Here is a 19978-nt window from a genome sequence, read left to right on the forward strand (position 1 = left end):
TACCTCCCTATTCACTAGTTTCCTATCTTGAGCAGAACCAGTATAAAATATGGTCGCTGGAGTCGTAGAAAACCTGCCAGTCAGTGCAGTCAAAGCATCCCTGCAGGCATAACTTGCTCTCCTCTGTCCTCCACTTTACTGTCTTCACCACTGGCTTAAATTTCCTACACACTGCCTTATAAACCGGTGTCAGAAAAATGCTGTTATGATACGACGCTCCAAGAGATGGCAAACACAGAGATTTATAAGCGCCAGACAGAGCCGTAGCACAAGTCGATCATGGAACTGCTTCGCGTGGTCGAGCATGACACATATTGCTCATAATTTCTGAGTACCCCACTCAACCGGCAGTGATTGAAGTCACCGAGGATAAAATGGGGAGCGTCCGGGCATATGGCTGCTAACTTGAGTGACACCTCTGTAATCAAGTGAGCGGCAGACTTGGCACTGGCGCGGGGATGGATGTACACGTGTGAAGAACAGCTGAGGAAATTCCCTCGGGAGGTAGGACGGTGGGAGATGGATAAAAGCTCTAGATCAGTGGTACATTTTCTCTCCCTGACCACAATGGTGTTACAATACCGCTCGTTCACATAGAAACACACGCCTCCACCGGTGGATTTCTTGGTGATACTGGGAGATCTGTCCATACGGATTGGATAACCAAACCCGCTGATGAATAAATCATTGCTGTGGTCAGCCTCACTCAGCCAAGTCTCTGTAAAAGCAAGGAGACACGTCTTTGCATGCATGTTTTTAAATGATGGTTATATAGTTCGTCAGAAATTAAAAAAAAACTCTTCCAAACTGACCTACAAACAACAATTGGAAATAAACTTTCCTAGGTGACAGGCCGACGTTGAATATTAATTAATAAATAAAAAAATTTAAATTTAACTCGCTGTTAACGGGCAACGCTTGCTGTAGTAGTTCTAGTGTCTTTTCTCAAACGATGGGCAATATGCATGTATATTTTTGTGAAAGACCAACTTACCTTCCCCGCGGGCTTTTGATATGTTAGTTACCTGAAGTCTCGTCAGGTATTTAGCATGCCGTTCGAATTTGTCCTTAACATTCTTATCGTTTAGTAGCATCGGTGAAATTGTACAATCATGGGTCTGGGGCGGTTGACTATTTCCCAAGTCGATGGGCCCGCTCAATGTCCTCAGCACACCATGATTTTACAATTCATTTTCGCAAGGGGCCGCATAAGAAATTGGGGTGGTTTTAGAGGGCCGGACTAATGTAGTTGTCGCGTGTCAGCGATTGTGCTGTCATCCTTGTATGCCTCCCATACTAAGCAGGCCCATCGTTAGGTGTTTTCTTCACGCTTTTGCCGTCTTGCGCGCGCGCGCACAGCTTCTTCGACGCGTCAATTTACTTTTTCCTTTTTTTACGTCATGGGCAGTCGTCATCAAGAAACAGAAGGTCCCGTGGCGCAACGGTTAGCGCCTGTCACCAGTACAGTGAAGGTTGGCTGCCCAGAGTTCATTTCTCGTCTCGGGCACGCTGTTCTTTCTCTGCACGTGGCATCTGTTTACAGGGCTGGCTGCTTGCCGTAATATAGCCTTAGTTGCTGGCACGGCGTAAAACACCAATTTTTCCCCCCCCCCCCCAGCAATGTGAAGCAATGTCATGCTCTGTACCTTACTGCTTTAAGTGTCTAGGCCACTTGTTGCTTGATAAATTTGAAACGCTTGCTTAAAGCGATTCCCATTGTCGGCAACATTACTTTGTAGTTGCAATGGTTCTGGTGGGTTGAGTAAATCCACATTTCTGATTCCATGTAAGAGTAAGCCTCTTTATTCTGATCTGGCTTCCATCTTTTTAACATTTGCTTTTTCAGCAACCTTTTTTTCACATACCTCAGTACCTGCTGATGTCATTCTCCCTGTGATGTCAATTTCAATTATCTCTGACCTGAGCTACTACTGCTACAGTGTCTTAGTATCTGATTGTCTTTCTCACATACTTTAAACAAAATGGCAAAAAAGGGATTGGTTGAAATACTGAGGTTGCTTTGATCCATAGGTGAACACTTCTTAGATGCATTTTTAAAATTGTTGCTGCTGAAGTATGAGGCATTATAGCTAATTTGAATCCCATTAAAACAGTTCATCAATTCAGTCTAAAATGATTTCTGCAAGCCCTCCAACAGACTCCGATGGACATGGAGGTGCGATGATCCATGAGTGTATCATGCATGATTTTCTCCAGGAAGATGTTAAACAGCACTGGAGATAGAGTGTTTCTTTGGCGAGCACCCACGTTCATGGGAAACAGCTTGCTTTTTTGGTAGTTGAAAAGTGCTGAGCTCCTGAAACTGTCATATAATACAGTTCTTCCATCTAGTTGTGATTTCACACTTTTGGAGTTGGAAATAAAGAGTGTAACCTGGTGGGAAGGGCTTGGTTCTTAGTCCAAGGTCTAAATCTTTTTATATTGCTGTGAATGCTTTTAAGGTCAATCTTTAAAGCAAGGTAAAATCCATATGATGGAGTTCACAACTTCGTTGGCATTTTGATTAAAACCACCAGGGAAAAAACCCCAAATAGATTTCAGTGAATCTTGGAAGGGCCTGACAAAAAGAAGCATAACCAGTGTGGCTATGCCACCAGGGTTTCAGTTCTACTCATGCTATCCTCCAAAGAACCATGAATGGAATAAATAAATTGTATGACCTTATAATAAAAGGAAAAGGAAAGAAAAAAATTCAACAACAGTTTTTGCATTTGGCAACTTGCAGGCAGCACAAACATTCTTAAGGCTTTAAATGAAGGAAAGGTGTAGGAATTTTATAGAAAATTCAGCACTTAATGCAGGGCTTCTGCTAAGGCTAAATTCTTTGGGGTCCCAGGGACCCCTTCTTCAGATTTTTAAAGGGTCCCTGTTCTTCGCCCAAATTTGAATGGGACCCCATTGACGAAAATTGAAGGGGTCCTCCAAACTTTTAATGCGTACTGTACGCAATTTTTTGCGTAAGCAGAAGCCCTGCTTAATGTATACATGGATGGCAGATAAATTTTCCTCTCAAACTTTGTGGAGGAAAGTTCATGCGCACAAGAGTCTGGATATGTGCATTTCTTATTTCTTGATAGTGCAGGATTTCTTGTTCGGCCACAGAGTGAAAAAGTTTTTTCAGCTATGTATTTTCTAGTGAACTGTAGACAGTTAATGACAGTTTTTCTTGCAACATTAAATGTTAACCCATCCTCCCCTAACAAAAAAGTAATTGGTTTAGCATAGGTTTTATTTATTTAAAAAAATTTTTTTTTATTATAGAGGCACCTGTAAGAGAATACACAAGCTGTAATGATGACATGATGGAGTTTGCAGATGAAGCCCTCTTTGAATCACAGATACTGGCTCTACTGGATGAAGTGGAATGTAAGTGGACTAAATTTTCTTACTCAGCTACGTGAATGGAAAAACTGCAGAAAAGGTTAAAGAACACTGCATTTCCTGTGCAGGGGGAGAACAATGTCATTGCATTTGTAATTTTTACCCTTTACATGAGGGTTACTTTTCTTCGGGGATTTTAACTTATCTGTGATCATGTCTTTGAAATCCTGTTGTTAAATATGGCTTAAGCAGCTTTTTTTAGTAGCCATTTCAAATAAAACTAACTCTTATAACAAATGGTTGTTCAACAGCTCAAGCGAACCAGCAAAATGGTTTACCGGGCAGCCTGCAAAGTCAGTCACAAGAAAATGGTCAGGCATCTTTCTCCAGCAGGAAGTGTTCACAGGAGGAGATAGAGAAAAAACGACAGGCTGCTCTTATGAGAAAGAAATGGTCTAACGCAAGGCCTGCTGCCCAACAGTAATGTTGATGGTAATAATAATCAGTGAGCTTATATAGCATGGTACCCAAAAGCAACATCAAGCTTACTATGCTTTTTTAAAAAAAAAGTGGACATTCTTACAACTCCTTTTCTTGAAACATCAGATTTTGTGTCTCATTGAAAATTAGGTTGGTTTTTCGAAAATATGGAACAGCGATTTCATGTAACAATCTACTTTGATTTCCTGCTTTGTTTTGTGTTTTTTAATTGTGATGTTACCCTTTAAAGCTGTAAAAAATTGTCATCCACAAAACAAGTGAAACAAAACTAATTGTCTCACTCAACCTTTCCAACACAATTTCCTTTCAGATGAACACTTGCACTCATTTACCCAGGGACTACTCTCATTCATTGCTGTGTCCTTTATACTAATAGTAATTGAACTTAAGGTAAAAAAAAAAAACTTTCTGCCTGCACACCTCTAATAAGTGTTTCAAATTGTTGCTAAACTTATAAAGTCAACATCCTCTGTTAGATATCTTAATGGCTCTGCTCCCACCTACCTGTCCAGCTCTCTTCATATCTACACATCACCTCATTGCCTTTGCTTCTGATTGGCTTACCCTTTGGACCAGATTTCTTACATTTATTGCGTGTGCCTATTTTGTCTCTGATTGTCTTACTGGAATAAATTGCCACTCCATATTCACTAGAAACCTTTCTTTCCCTGTAGAACATCTCTTAAAACTTTTTTTCTCCTTCCATTGTGTGTGTATACATGCATATATATACTTGTATTTATAAATTCTTTTATGTGTATGCTGTGAATTGCCATAACAGGAATGGGTGCTTTATAAAACAGTATTATTATTCTGCAAAAATATTATCTGGCTTGCTGCAAACTATACAATGTTAGTGGTGATTATACACAGCTGCAAGCATCTTGCCTTGCTTATCAGCTCCAAATGGTCCGCACCACAAATAGTAGATTCTATGAAACCTTGGATGTTCAACAAACTGAAAATAAAAGATAAAAATAAGATAATTTGCTATCCAAGTGAAACAAGGATTGTGTCTTGGTGTGACAAAAACATACATCATATTACCCCATAAAATATGCTTGTACACATGGACTGGAGTAGTTGGTGCTGAGTCAAGTTCTGTGGTTTACGGACAGAACTGCCTCGGGTAAGGAGCTGGAGCAAAGCCATCGTGTCCTCATAGGTGCCTTGTAAAGTTTTCCTGAAAGCAGAAGATAAATGGTTGGGTGAAAAGAATCTTGGATGATCTAATGAGCCTTCTGTTTGATGCATATGAGAAAGAACTCAAAATCAGCCAGCAATCCTGGAGGCTAACTTAACAGTATGTTTGAGCTGGTATTTTTTTTTTTGCTGTTTTTGGAAGGGAAAGGTGCTTCCACGTAAAGGCCCTTTCATATTGCTTTTGACCTTTAGGCAGAAACACTTTTTCCTTAACAACAGCAGTAGACAATTAGGGAGAAATAAAGGATTTCAATTACAGCAATGATAGAACTGCGCCATGAGCTTCTTAAGCATGCCAAACTTCTCAAAGTGCTGTTACTGCTGACATTTCTTCACAATAATGTGTTCACATTCTAGCTCATGTCATTTAGGGTTGCTGTTGTAAACAATTTGAAGGTGAGCTTTTCAGCATATGTGCCATTGATGACAAGAGGCAGAAGTGGAACTTTCCGTCACCTAAAATAAATTCCTGGTATCTTTGCTTTTGCGCATTTAAATTGAAGTCATTACTAACACAACAATCTACCAATCTTGGGATTTTAACCTTGCCAAAAATGTATCTGCTTTTGTGTTGGCTGCCACTTGAGCTTGCATTGCTTACAAGATCACCACAATGGGCTATTGTTGTCTTTACAGCCTCACACCAGCATATATGTATAAGCTACTGACACTTTACTGAGTCCATCTCTTTAGTCTACTTGTGCTTACTTCCTGTCTGCGCCACACATCAGATAAGAGAAATTTGGCTGATGCTACTTCTTCTTCTCAGGCCCAACTGCCTAGATTTATTTTCCCCTTTTTCTTTGAACTGTGTCTCTATTCAAAGCTCCAGCCTCAAAACCCTCCTCTTTTAATTAGTATCTCTTAATTAAGTGAACTCCTCAGTTCTTTGTTCATGCGGTTTGTGTTTGCTAAACCATTATCTGTTTGTTGATGCCTGTGTTTCTTCATTGTATAATTGACTGTCAGTGTTTTTTTTAAGTCTTCATGCAGATTAAGCTCAGCTCCAAAAAGGAAAATGCACTCTAAAAAATTTGATTATTATTGTTCATTGACTACATTAACATTGCACAAACACATTAAGATGTGAATGACAGTATTATTCCACTCCCTCTATTGTTTGAGATATACATTTGTGATTTGTATATGTGCCAAGAAAATGCATGAAAAACACATTAAAAAAGTCATTCTGATATACTTTGAAATGTTACATGGGAGAGATGTGAGGTTAGAAATAGGTTATCATGAAAAGCTTTCTTTCTAATGAAAAAATTGCTTTATATTTTCAGTTGACATGTGCAAAGACCATACAAATGAAAACAAACTTCTATTATTGCTGTTTGTCACTTAACGCTACTTAATTACTACAGTCTGTTGTTTGTAAGTAAATGAAGAACTTTCACTCATAAAACCACCTTCCTTTTTTCATAAAAAACTTAATGGCACATAATTTCAATTATTTATAATATCATTTTTATTGCCAAATAGCATGAAAATCATGTTTGCAAATATTTCTAAAATTACAGAATTTAAGCAGCCTCTGGATTATGAAATCAATTGTATTTAAAAATGTTGAGTATTTGCTGTTTTGTACATTGAGACAAACTATGACTATGTTGAGCTTGCATAAATGTTGTATTAATACATACCTCCCCACGCATGTATGCGTGCACACACACACTAATATGCACATACAAAAGGAAGAAAATTAAATGTAAAGGCCAATGCTTAAACATGAATTTACAGTAGGCTAATCCATTATGTGGTTTGAAATTTTAAAATGTTGCCCCCCCCTTTTCTGGACTTTGGGTGGAGGGCGGACAGCAGAGTGGCAAACCCTTCAGTGAGTCTTATTTTGCAGTCCTTGATCAGAATATGTCTGAAAGCTTTAAGTTGTTTATAAATTCTTAGAAAAAATTGTATTCACCAAAAAAATGGGTTTATACTTTATAGAGAATATTAAAATAAAGAAATTCAGGCATTAATTATTAATGATGTCACAGAGAAAATTATTTATATAGCCAAATTTCTAATTTTTTAAGGTTAGAATACATTCATTCTTTTTTTCATATTTGTACAATGCAGTTTGGTTGAAAACATTTTACAGAAGCTTTGAAGGCCTTATTGTATATTGCTCTTCAATAAATTTTCAAGCAAAATACTGAAGAATAGCATGTTTCCCTAGTGCATGTTTTTCCAAGAAATGACTTTGTTTCAAGAATAATTTTGAGACTAAATAATCTACTAAAAACTCTATATATGATGATTTTTTTCAACATCTGTTTCATTAAAAAAAAAAATCCATCATCTGACATGAGCTTGCTTAGCTTTCTCTTTGGGGTTGGGATCCTAAAATGTTTCACAAATATAAGGAAATGCCTATGATAAAATGGTGCAAAGCTTTCATATGAAAATAATGGTAAGTCATGTTAGCTAATGTAGGTGCTTGAAAGTTTTTTCATGTTTTCTCATATTTTCATATTTCAAGGAAGATTGATGGAGTGGAGTAACCTAAATATTGAAATAAAATTTCTGATGAATATGTTTGACTGCATTTTTTTTTTTTCACATTTAAGAAGACTCAAAAAAACTTACTTCCAAGATTGATTTTGATCTCTAATTTTTATAAGTCATTAGCTGCTGTTAACTTCTGTAACCAGTGTAGTGTCTTAATTTGTAACCCTGTGCGTAAATGAACGAATACATAAGGAAGAAAACACGGGAACCTTTAGGATACGTTCCTCTTTCGATTGCTTCCCTTTAGAGGCTTAAAAAAAATCAACCAATCAGGTAATTTTTTTCGTCTTAAAAGATTTAAAACCACGCGTAGGTTTTCTTGAAGTATCAGTTTCCCGAACGCAAGGAAAATGGTTCATGGAAACTGTTTCCCCGCTTGCGATGCCACACTTGTTCCGAAAACGTTAAAAAAGTGCGCGACAGTAGCGTCCCTTGATTTCTGCAATGGCGGACTGGGCAGACGACGAGATGTTGATGCTTGCAGCAGCACTTCATGTTTTAAAAGAAAAAATAAGACAAAGTGAAGGTGGTGGATAAGACCATGGTTTAAAAGAAGAGCTCAGCAAGGCGCCCACAATTCTCAGATGCGGGAGCTGAGTGCTGAGGATTCAGACTTTGTGAGAATGGACCCGCATCACAGAGCCGTACATCGCAAAGCTGACAGCAAATATGCACGAGTGTATCTCACCTGGCTAAAGGCTTGCTGTGTTGCTGAGATTTGTAGCCACAGGTGAGATTTTTTCTTTTATCAGTCAGTTTAAAAAAAGTGTCTTTATAAGGACTACAAACACTACTACTTTGGGCTAAAATTAAGTCTTTCTATTACAAAGAAACCAAGATGCTGTTGCAATACTGTATGCAGTATGTGCAAGTCACCCTGCGGAGCCTTTTCGATGTTTCTCACATTTGTGAATAATGACCCTGTTTGTGCAGAATGCTTTGTCCTTGATATTTGAATTTAAAGGGTCAGTGTCCTATTACATTCAGTATTTTTTTGCAATTTCAATGGCATCTTTTCAAATATCAGATTGCTCATGGCTGTATTGCACAGCTAAGTACTACAATATATACAAATATTTTGGGAAGGAAGAAAAGGAATCACATCACATGTCAAAACAATTTGTTTCAGGAGACCAGTCCTTGATTTTGTCTGGGGAGAAGTACTATTGGTGAAATCATTCCAGACACACGTAGAGCAATTACTGTTGCTCTGAAATAACAGCAGTTGAAGGTAGGTGATGGTTTTGCTTGTTTAAAAAGTTGAAACTTCTTTATTAAATTTAAAGTTAGTTTCCCAGTAGTTCCATCCATGGAACTAATATGTACTTAATTCTAAATAAAATATAGGAATAACTTCATTATGAAAGTTTGGTTTTTTGTGTGCATATTATTTAATCTTATGATAGGTGTGTTTGTAGGATGTCAGTTTCTATGGCTTTTTTTTGGGGGGGGGGGGGTTCTATTTTTGTTTTGAACCATTCTCAGTATACTACACTTGCACATCAGTGATACATTCAATCAGACACAATGAGAAAATTGTGAAACATTACAAACAGCATACATTGCAAATGTTTTTATTTAAGTCAAGGTCATAGACGCATAGGCGCCTAGAAAAAAAAAATTAATTCCTTTAAGCGTAGAAGTTCTAGTCGTTCTTTGCTAGGTCGTCAATATCTAGTTTTATAAGCTTCCTTTGTGTAATATCTGGTAATTCTGAAATTTTGTTAGCAAGAAATTTTGCCCACATGAGTTCAGGGCCCTCTTTTGGTCTATTTTTATTTCTGTAATGATCTTTGATGCACTTAGATCATCCCACTGATCTTTTTTCTTGCCTTTTGCCTGCATCTGAGTAATGACTTCTTGACCCGCAAGTACTGGAGTTTCAGTGAATTCCTTTTCTGTCTGGCACTGCTAGAAATAATCGTCTCAGCCTTGCTGTTGGCGATTCACCACTTGTGTTTCCTACAATGCAATACCAAATAATTGTTATAATGGTTGTGTAATAGGTTCTTTCCTGTTCTTAAATGCATTAATTTACTTTCATACTGTTTCACTATAAAGGCCCCCACTGAGAAGTGGTTAAATGTACTTTAATTAAAAAGACTTTCATTCAGTTGTTTTGCTGGCCGTGGTAGGTGCATTTGTCAGTTTATTTGGTATGATGCAGGGGAAAACGGAAGAAACAATGATGCTGAAATATTTGCTTGCACTACACTTTCCAAGGCAGTTGAAAGTAAAGACCCTTCAAGTTCTTGCACCAAGGGAACTTGCTCATTCACATTATAAGATGCCTTTTGTACTTGTGGGAGATGAGGCATTCCCATTGAAGGAACACCTTATGAAGCCATATCCCCAACGAGGACTAGGTGATTGTCGCGTGTAATAGCGAATCCAATTGCTCTCCAGTGCAGAACAAACGACACGCACACGTGAAAACGCTACACGTATACGTTTAATAAAAAACAACAAAAAACTAATGAAATGGAAGGAACAAGGGAGGAAACACAAGAAAAAACAATGGGTTGAGGACAGAAGGGGACACCTACATCAACCACGCGCTGTTCCTTCTCACAACAACTCTCATACGGATAATGTCACTTAAATGTTTTCAAACAGATACTTGCCAGATGAACGTCGTTCCTTTCTTGCAATGGACTCAAATAAGGATACTGTCACTTAAATGTTTTCAAAACATTCCTTTCTCCGCTCTTCCCCCTGGTGTCCACTCGTCAGATAACAGTGAAGTATCAACCCCCTGCTCCCCTCTAGAACCCCGACTCGGGCTGAGCCAGCATGCAACACGCGACTAATCCCCCCCACCCCCCAGGATGGAGCACTGCAACATTAGACCATACGTGCGATGCCTGCTGCTCAGCCCGCCGATGCACATGCTGACGAACACGCTCCAGCTGATCTACCTGCTCTTGAAACTCATCAGGGTTACAGGTCAAGTTTAAGATCTTTGGTTTTTTTTTCCCCTACTTTCCTTTCAATCTGATCCCGTTCAGCAGCCGACCTCTCATATAGGGCTTTTTCTTCAGCCTTCCTTTTCACCTTGATGATGTGGTTAAATTCTGCAACATTTTTCTCCAAGGAGCGTCGAATTTGCACCTTCCAATTTTTTCCTGAGCAGCCTCCCGCTCCTCTTCAACGATCACGACAACTGTTGCCATCCGTCTGTCTCTCCACATAGCGTTTCAACAGATTTGCATGGAGGATCTTTTTACTGCCCATCTGAATTTTATAATCACATGCCCCGACCTTCTTCAGGACTACGTAAGGGCCCTTCCAAGCCACCTCTTTCTTGTTGGCCTTGTTCGGCAGCAGCAGCAACACCTTGTCACCTGGCTGGAATTGGCGATCATGTGCTTTGGTGTTGAAATAGTCGGCATAGCTCCGCGCCCCCTTTCCCAGGTTCTGATGTGCCAGCTTGCACATAGTCTCCATCTTGTTGCGCAAGTTCATCACGTAATCCGCCGTCGTTCGCGTTTCCATGGTGGTAGATTCTTTCGTCCACACTTGTCTCAGGATCTACATCGGCCCCCTGATCGTGCAGCCGTATAGCAGCTCAAACGGAGAGAACCTGGTGGATTCTTGTGGAACTTCACGATATGCGAACATGAGCGCAGGGTTGTACATATCCCATTCCTTGGGCTGATCTTGGCATAAACGGCGTAGCATTGCTTTCAGCGTGCCGTTAAATCTTTCAACCCCCTTGACGGCTAACAGTTCATGCACCTGCTTCATGACATCGCTGGTGAATTGGGCTACATTGTGAGGATTTCCTCTGGAATTCCCACTCTGGTCCACACTTCCCATAGCGCGTTGCCCACATGAACGCTGTCGATCTTCTTCAGCGGAACAGCTTCGAGGTAGCGGGTAGCAAAATCGACTACAACCATGACGTATCGGTTACCCTTGTCAGAAGCGGGGTGGATCGGCCCTAGAAGGTCGACTCCCACCTTCTTGAACGGCTGATCGAGAATGGCATCCTGCCTACTGGCACTTTTCTTACGCATCCCTTGGGCGTTGTGCGCTGGCACGTGTCGCAAGACTGTACGTCGGACGTCTTTACAAATGCCCGGCCAGTAAAACTCACACCACATTCTGTCCCGCATCTTCTTTACCCCCAGATGTCGTGTCGTGGGCTGTAACGTTTTGTGGAGGGTGCGTTACATATGTATGCGAACGTGTATATAGCATCTACATGTAGAAACACGCTCGCCGCACTCTTCGTCTTTTTTCATACAAAAAAGACCGACCAACGGTTAACTCATAGTAGTACGTAGACAGCGTCGCCTGTATCTCTACGACGCACTGTTGTACCACAGTAGAGTCTGTCGAGTGTTTAGTTCTGTGCGTAAATGAACGAATACATAAGGGGAGAAAATACGGGAACCGTAAGGAATTGTTCTTTCGATTACTTCCCTTTAAAGTCTGAAAAAATCAACCAATCAGGTATTTTCTCCATGTTAAAACCACGCGAAGGTTTGTTTACTTCAGCGCCATTTTGACATTCGTAGCAGGTACTCAATTCGACGTGATTTGTACTCAAACAACCGAAAATGAGAAGAAAAAACAGTAAGTAATATTAAAATTCAAAGGTATATTCTCATTAAATATATGCCTGTTTTGTGCTTTGTGTGTGTATATATTTTATAAATATTTTTTTCTGATTGTCGAACTTTTGACCTACGGCCCCATTTTGTGAGTTCTCGGTCCGATACAGTTACAGCTCCAATGTGTCATCACTCAATACCCCAACCGTCACATGCAAAAGACCAATGTCCCGAGGTCTTCACATAGCTTACGTGTCCATCACCGGCGTCGCCAAAACGGCTTCTATCTGGTAATACGCGGCCATCGCATAGGATGGATGCTATGGTGTCACAGTACAATTCGCAACCATGCGCGTAAATGAACGAATAAATAAGGAGAAAAACACGGAACCTTTAGGACTTGTTCCTCCAGGGATTACTTCCCTTTAAAGGGTGAAAAGGTCAACCAATCGTGTGTTACCTCGTGTAAATTCCACTCTGATGTTTCGTTTACTAGGCGCCATATTACATTCGTTGGGGGGTCACTCGATTGGACGTGGATTTGTACTCAACAGAAAATGAGAAGTAAACAGTAAGTAATATTTAAATTCTAATGTATATTCAAATAAAATATGATCTTGGTTGGTACTTTATGCTTGTATATATTATGTAAAAGAAATTTCTTAATTTCTGTCTTGTGTTACCTTCCGATACGTTTGGTAAAATCTGCCCAATACAGTTACTTTCTTTGATGTGAGCTTACTACAAGAAATCAGAACCTATAATTCTTGAATTTAACACCACGCAAATGTTTTTAAGAAGCTCTTTTAAACGGCGTATCGCATATATTTGTCGTTTGTGTAGTTTAACACATATAATTTTTTTAAAACACCGGTGAACATTTGCGAGGTAACACCTGATTGGTTGAATTTTTCAGCCTTTAAAGGGAAGCAATCGTTGGAGGAACAAGTCCTAAAGGTTCCCGTGTTTTCTCCCTTGTGTATTCGTTCATTTACGAGTTGTGCGTGTCTTTAAAAAATACAACAATGCGTGTACCACAGGTGGGCTACGCGCAAGCCTAAAGAGCCGTTTGTGAGCCCACCGGTGGCAAACGCGCCACTAAGCATTCTGTGAGGGCATGATCAACCTGTCAGGGTCTTTGGTTGTGAGAATTTTAAAAATTCATTTATGATATCCACCACCAATTGGTGCAACTTACCTTGTCGTGGTGTGGTGGCTTGTGTGCCTCGTCGACCCACAGAGCTATGTCGGCGGGAGCCTTGTGCTCCTGGCAGGTCCAACCAAGCCGAACAGGTCTGTCAGGGTAGAGGCCAGACTAAATGTTGCACCCGGCCAGAGGATGGTCGTTAGCCTTGGTCGGCAAGTCTCTCTACGAGAAGGTAAAGGTAAAGGTCGTCCCATAACCTTTAACGGCAGCACAACGCACTGACACTCGCACGAGTGATCGAGAAGAAGAAGAAGAAGATTTATGATATTATCGTTTTCATGAGCTTTGCTTTCTTTAAGCTTTTTTAGGCAATTGGCAACCTCACTCTCAGATACTTCAGTGTTCAGATAGTTATTGCTAGTTTCAGGTATGTCCACAGGTAGATCAGTCTCAAATGTATCATTACAAGAATGGTTTATCTTCTTAAAACTGCTCTAAGAATTCATTGCAGGTTGATAAAATCATAAATCTAGGTTTGGTAAAACTTTTCCATACACACAAGCACTAAGTAAACAAAGTATATAACAAGCATGGGTGTTTCTAATTTACACATGAAAGATTATTAATGTCAAAGATATTAGACCTTTTTCAAATGTATAAACACTTCAACTTCAATCAAGCCATGTGGCTTTTCAATAACAAATAGGCTGATATAAATCTGCATAATTTGCTAGCAAAATCTTTAACCAAAAACCATCACACCACACTTCTGCTGCCAGAGTTACATAAAATCCCACCATTTCATATTAACTTGCCCAAATGTTGAAATAGTCATTGACAGTACATTAGGCAGTATTCTATAGTAGTTAAGTATATGAAGGCAATATTACTGAACATTTTGTTCTCTCGTGTTAATTTTTCCTTTTGTATAAAGACACGGTTCCTCAGATAATAATACTAAGATGAACTTCACAACCTTTAAAAGCATTGCCACCAACAATCTTCATGTAAAGAGCATGTTGCGTCTGATTACAGAGTCCCTACTTTTATGTGACATGCTTCTCGAATGCCATTCTTTCAATTCAATTCAATTCAATACAACTTTATTCATCCACAAGGGCAATTAGAGGTATGATGACACGCCAGCACACTAGAGGGAAGAATGATGTGAGAATGAAAGGGAATAGATTCTGGCGACATACACACACACATGTGCACACACACCCACTCATATAGTAACACAGCAACAGGAGTTCAGTGGGCACCCCGCACAAGTCACCTCAGACGACACATCATCACAGCTAGTGGAATTTAAGAAGTGGATGGCTCGCGGAATGAACAAGTTACGGTAACGGTTGGTTTGACTTACCGGTTACAGCGTATCTGCGACCAGACCGCAGAAGTGAGAACTCACTCGCCAACACACGACTAGGAATAGTTAGGATACGGGATGCCGTCCTAAGGATTTGCTGTTTATTGAAGAGGGCTAAATTCACAGATACCATCTGGACCGGTAGCCTTGTTGATATTGACACTCCTCAGCAGATCTGTGACAGAGGACTGGGCATCGCCAACCCATGCTCAGAGGACAAGAGACTGTTTGAGTGTGGAAACTGTGAGAGAATCATACTTCTCAAAGCGGGCATAAAAGGAATTGAGGACATTGGAACATCACTGTCAGCAGAGCCCACAAGTTGCACAGGTTGTTTACGAGCGCTTGCCATGCAATGAACAGACGACATGGTCTTAATACCACCCCAAGCAGCCCTGACATCACCGCTACTGAACTGCAACTCGACTTTGTCCTTGTACTTTCTTCGAGCTTCCCTAATGGCATCCGTACCTCCCTATTCACTAGTTTCCTATCTTGAGCAGAACCAGTATAAAATATGTGTTTTTTATTAAGTAACACCGATTTCAGTTCTTTTGTCACCCAGGGTTTTTGTTAGGAAAGATGACAGTGTCCTTAATGGGTATGACAGTGTCAACACAGAAGGTGATATTCGAGGAAACAACATCAGCCAGGTCATTGAGATTGTCGCTAACCCTAACCCATCAACAAAAATTATATTCTCTACTTCGCTGGCAGCTGCCATTTTAATAGGCGCCCTCGGTGGGCGAAGGATATCACAGGCTCTCGCAGAAGTGAGTAAGTGGGCTGTGTTGCATTAACTCAAGCACGCTGTCTTAGCCTAAGGCGCCTACAAAGCGCGTTGCATGGGCCGTCTTAATTTCCTTAAGCGAGCGGTCTCCGTCTTAAAATTTAAGACTGGTCCCTCCTCCCTCCCTTGTTTGGCCGTATATTTTTGTAAAAAGGCGGGCTTTTGATATGTTATTTGCCTGAAGTCTCGTCAGTCGTGGTTTCGGCCCCGTCTCTTTGGTGACTCTGGATAACTTTGTGCCGATCGCATGGCCTCGCGCCGGCGACGCATCTTCAAATGTCTGCCCTATCAAATATCGATGGTAGGTTATAGGCCGATGTTTACTACGGGCGAATGGGGAATCAGATTCCGGAGAGGGAGCATGAGAAACGGCTACAACATCCAAGGCGCGCAGCTTACCCACTCTCAGCGCGGAGAGGTAGTGACGAAAAATAACAAATGCGAATTCTTTTGAGGCTCCGTAATTGAATAAGTACACTGTAAAAACCTTTAACGAGGATCTATTGGAGGGCAAGTCTGGTGCCAGCAGCCGCGGTAAGTCCATCCCCAATAGCGTATATTAAAGTTGTTGTGATTAAAAAGCTCGCAGTTGGATCTCAGGTATGGGCGAACGGTCCGTCTCGCGACGGTCATTGCGCGAAGCCGGGGCTGGCGTGGCTCTTTGTCCATGTACTTTCTTCGAGCTTCCCTAATGGCATCCCGTACCTCCCTATTCACTAGTTTCCTATCTTGAGCAGAACCAGTATAAAATATGGTCGCTGGAGTCGTAGAAAACCTGCCAGTCAGTGCAGTCAAAGCACCCCTGCAGGCATAACTTGCTCTCCTCTGTCCTGCACTTTACTGTCTTCACCACTGGCTTAAATTTCCTACACACTGCCTTATAAACCGGTGTCAGAAAAATGCTGTTATGATACGACGCTCCAAGAGATGGCAAACACAGAGATTTATAAGCGCCAGACAGAGCCGTAGCACGTCGATCATGGAACTGCTTCGCGTGGTCGAGCATGACACATATTGCTCATAATTTCTGAGTACCCCACTCAACCGGCAGTGATTGAAGTCACCGAGGATAAAATGGGGAGCGTCCGGGCATATGGCTGCTAACTTGAGTGACACCTCTGTAATCAAGTGAGCGGCAGACTTGGCACTGGCGCGGGGATGGATGTACACGTGTGAAGAACAGCTGAGGAAATTCCCTCGGAGGTAGGACGGTGGGAGATGATAAAAGCTCTAGATCAGTGGTACATTTTCTCTCCCTGACCACAATGGTGTTACAATACCCGCTCGTTCACATAGAAACACACGCCTACACCGGTGATTTCTTGGTGATACTGGGAGATCTGTCCATACGGATTGGATAACCAAACCCGCTGATGAATAAATCATTGCTTGTGGTCAGCCTCACTCAGCCAAGTCTCTGTAAAAGCAAGAAGACACGTCTTTGCATGCATGTTTTTAAATGATGGTTATATAGTTTCGTCAGAAATTAAAAAAAAAACTCTTCCAAACTGACCTACAAACAACAATTGGAAATAACTTCCTAGTGACAGGCCGACGTTGAATATTAATTAATAAATAAAAAAATTTAAATTTAACTCGCTGTTAACGGGCAACGCTTGCTGTAGTAGTTCTAGTGTCTTTTCTCAAACGATGGGCAATATGCATGTATATTTTTGTGAAAGACCAACTTACCTTCCCCACGGGCTTTTGATATGTTAGTTACCTGAAGTCTCGTCAGGTATTTAGCATGCCGTTCGAATTTGTCCCTAACATTCTTATCGTTTAGTAGCATCGGTGAAATTGTACAATCATGGGTCTGGGGCGGTTGACTATTTCCCGTCGATGGCCCGCTCAATGTCCTCAGCACACCATGATTTTACAATTCATTTTCGCAAGGGGCCGCATAAGAAATTGGGGTGGTTTTAGAAGGGCCGGACTAATGTAGTTGTCGCGGTCAGCGATTGTGCTTCATCCTTGTATGCCTCCCATACTAAGCAGGCCCATCGTTAGGTGTTTTCTTCACGCTTTTGCCGTCTTGCGCGCGCGCGCACAGCTTCTTCGACGCGTCAATTTACTTTTTCCTTTTTTTACGTCATGGGCAGTCGTCATCAAGAAACAGAAGGTGCTGGACCGTGGCCATGAGAAGCCAGAGTTTTTTATTTTGTATCGAACGATCTGCCACAAGCCGTTTTGGGTGAGTAGAGACCCATTCTTTCGGGTTCTACACCACTCTTGTCTGGGGCTTTGGGTGGAGAAGGAAGTGGAAGCAAAAGAATCCTTTTATGTTCAAAGCTATAGTCCGAGGTTTGATTGCAAGACATACTTTGTTAGGTTAACGTTCGTGATTACCGTTTGTCGTTTCCCGCTGTACGGATTTGTATAAGATCAACATTAGAATTTGAGCGAATCTTATGATTAGTCCGATGGTCAGATATATGTGTCGGTGTGAAAATATTGTGGTAGAAATTGAGCAGTTTCGGGACGCGCCTGTTGATTGTGAGAATTGTTTTTATCAGGCTTATTTTTTGTTCTTCACTCTTCCACCTGTTGTTGTTTCTTCTTCGTGTCAGCGTGTCCGTCATCGTGTCGAGCGTCCACCCTGCACCATCATCATCATCTCGTCGGCGCCTGAACTCGCGACCCTGCTGCACCAGTGTGCGGAAAGGCCTTGGACTGAATACCCAGAGCAGGAAACTTCGAGCAGGAGCTTTCGTGGCCAGTTGCCGGCCCATACCATCGCATCTGGACGAGAAGATAGAGGGGTGGGGGTACATCGTTAGAGCGGCAAGCAAGGCCAAAGGGTGCGCTGCCGTCTGTGGACACCTTCAACGGACTTCTAAACTGTCACCCCGCAGTGCATGTGGGTGATTGCATGGGTGTAATGTTCGTTAGTGTTTGCAACTAGGTGTAGAGGTATATCCGGGATAAAGGTGTCAATTCAACCACAGTCATCGTCTGATCAGTTGAATGGAAAGCATGAATTATGTCGACATTACTAGGTCTAGGATTTAGTTGAAATTCTCCAGCCCGCGTAAGAAGAGTTGAAACGATAACAGCAAGCAATACACACTGTGCTTTCTTGCATTGACCCTTCTTACCTCATGAAGTAAGCAAATCGCCATAAAAAAAAAGGGTAAAAAACACACAGAAATTTGAAACGTACAACGGCATTTCCACAGGACGTGTAATACAATTCAATTTACAGTTTTCTGTGCAGATGATGTAGTCATACTGTCTCCCTTAGTAAAACCCAGTGTTCACGAGAAGGTTTTTCAAAAAATCCAAATTGTAACCATTCGGAAGGAAATTTCCAGAAATTGGGGAAATTTCCTTGGCTTATGCAGTTTCGTAGACTACTGACTGCCATAGAGTATAACTCAGTAATTAGGAGACAAAAAAAGGTTTTCAAAACACACCAATTGTAGCCATCACCGTTTTTGATATATGCAGTTTCATAGACTATTGTTGACTTCCATAGTAGAACAGTAATCACGAGGGAAAAAAAAAAAAATTAAAAAAAAAATTTTCAAATGCATTATCCGGAAATTTCCTTCCTAATGGCTACAATTCGGATGTTTTGAGAAACCTTTCTCTCCTGAACACCGAGTCTTACTAAGTCAGGCACTCAGTCACAGAAACTTCCAACAGGACATGTAACACAAATCGATTTACAGCTTTTTGGTCCAGATGATGTAGATATACTATTGTAGACTACAGACTTCCATAGTATAAGTCATTAATCAGGAGACAAAAAAAGGTTTTCGAAACAATCAAATTGTAGCAATCAGGAAGGAAATTTCCACAAGTTTCAAAGATTGATAACATACGCTTACTTTGTCTCTGTCCTGAAGAATCTTCTTTGTGACTGAAGTTTTCAAGTTACGGAAATACGGCCTTTCCTACCTAATACAGGGTTCGCCAAAAACTAGTCAATTACTGCGATTTCCAATGTCTTCCTTGTCTTGATGCACCAATGTAGAAAAAAAGGGTCTGGTGCAAGGGCGAAGGGAAGACTCTTTTTACACCTGTTAATGGTTCGCGGTTGACTATTAAAGACTTGCATAGTGAACAGTAATCAGGAGTGATAAAGACAAATTTTAAAAAAAAATTTAAAAAAAATAAAAAAAAAACCCAACAAAATTCAAGCACATTTTCTAGAAATTTCCATCTTAATGGCCACAATTTGAAGGTTTTGAGGAAGCTTTTTCCCCCTGAACACCGAGTTTGATAGAACTCAGTAATCAAGAGACAAAAAAAAGATTTTCAAAAAGCCCAATTGGATGTTTTTGAAAAACCTTTTTCTTTGAACGCTTAGTTTTACTAAGGGCAGGCACTCAGCACAGAAAAGCTGAAACTTTGTAGCCATCGTGAAGGAAATTTCCACAAGTTTTCAAAGATAATATCGACCATTTTCCCGTGATTTTTCGCAAGTACTAGACATCTGCAGTGATTTCCCACTCTCTCCCTTTTCCTGTGGATGGTGCAGTTTCATACACTGTTGTTCGCCAATTGACTAATTCTTGGAAAATCACGGGGAAAATCGTTGC

The 19978-nt window shown here is 40.8% G+C and overlaps 1 long non-coding RNA gene across 1 annotated transcript; it reads left to right on the forward strand.

Annotated features, from left to right (window-relative positions):
• On the forward strand, positions 1 to 18373 carry LOC112570253. Its single transcript, XR_003100611.1, has 2 exons — positions 1 to 1428; positions 17554 to 18373. It is a non-coding gene; the product is annotated as an uncharacterized LOC112570253 (long non-coding RNA).
• Positions 18374 to 19978: the final 1605 nt, after the last annotated feature.

This window comes from Pomacea canaliculata, linkage group LG8 (genome assembly GCF_003073045.1).
Source record: "Pomacea canaliculata isolate SZHN2017 linkage group LG8, ASM307304v1, whole genome shotgun sequence".
NCBI lineage: Eukaryota > Metazoa > Mollusca > Gastropoda > Architaenioglossa > Ampullariidae > Pomacea > Pomacea canaliculata.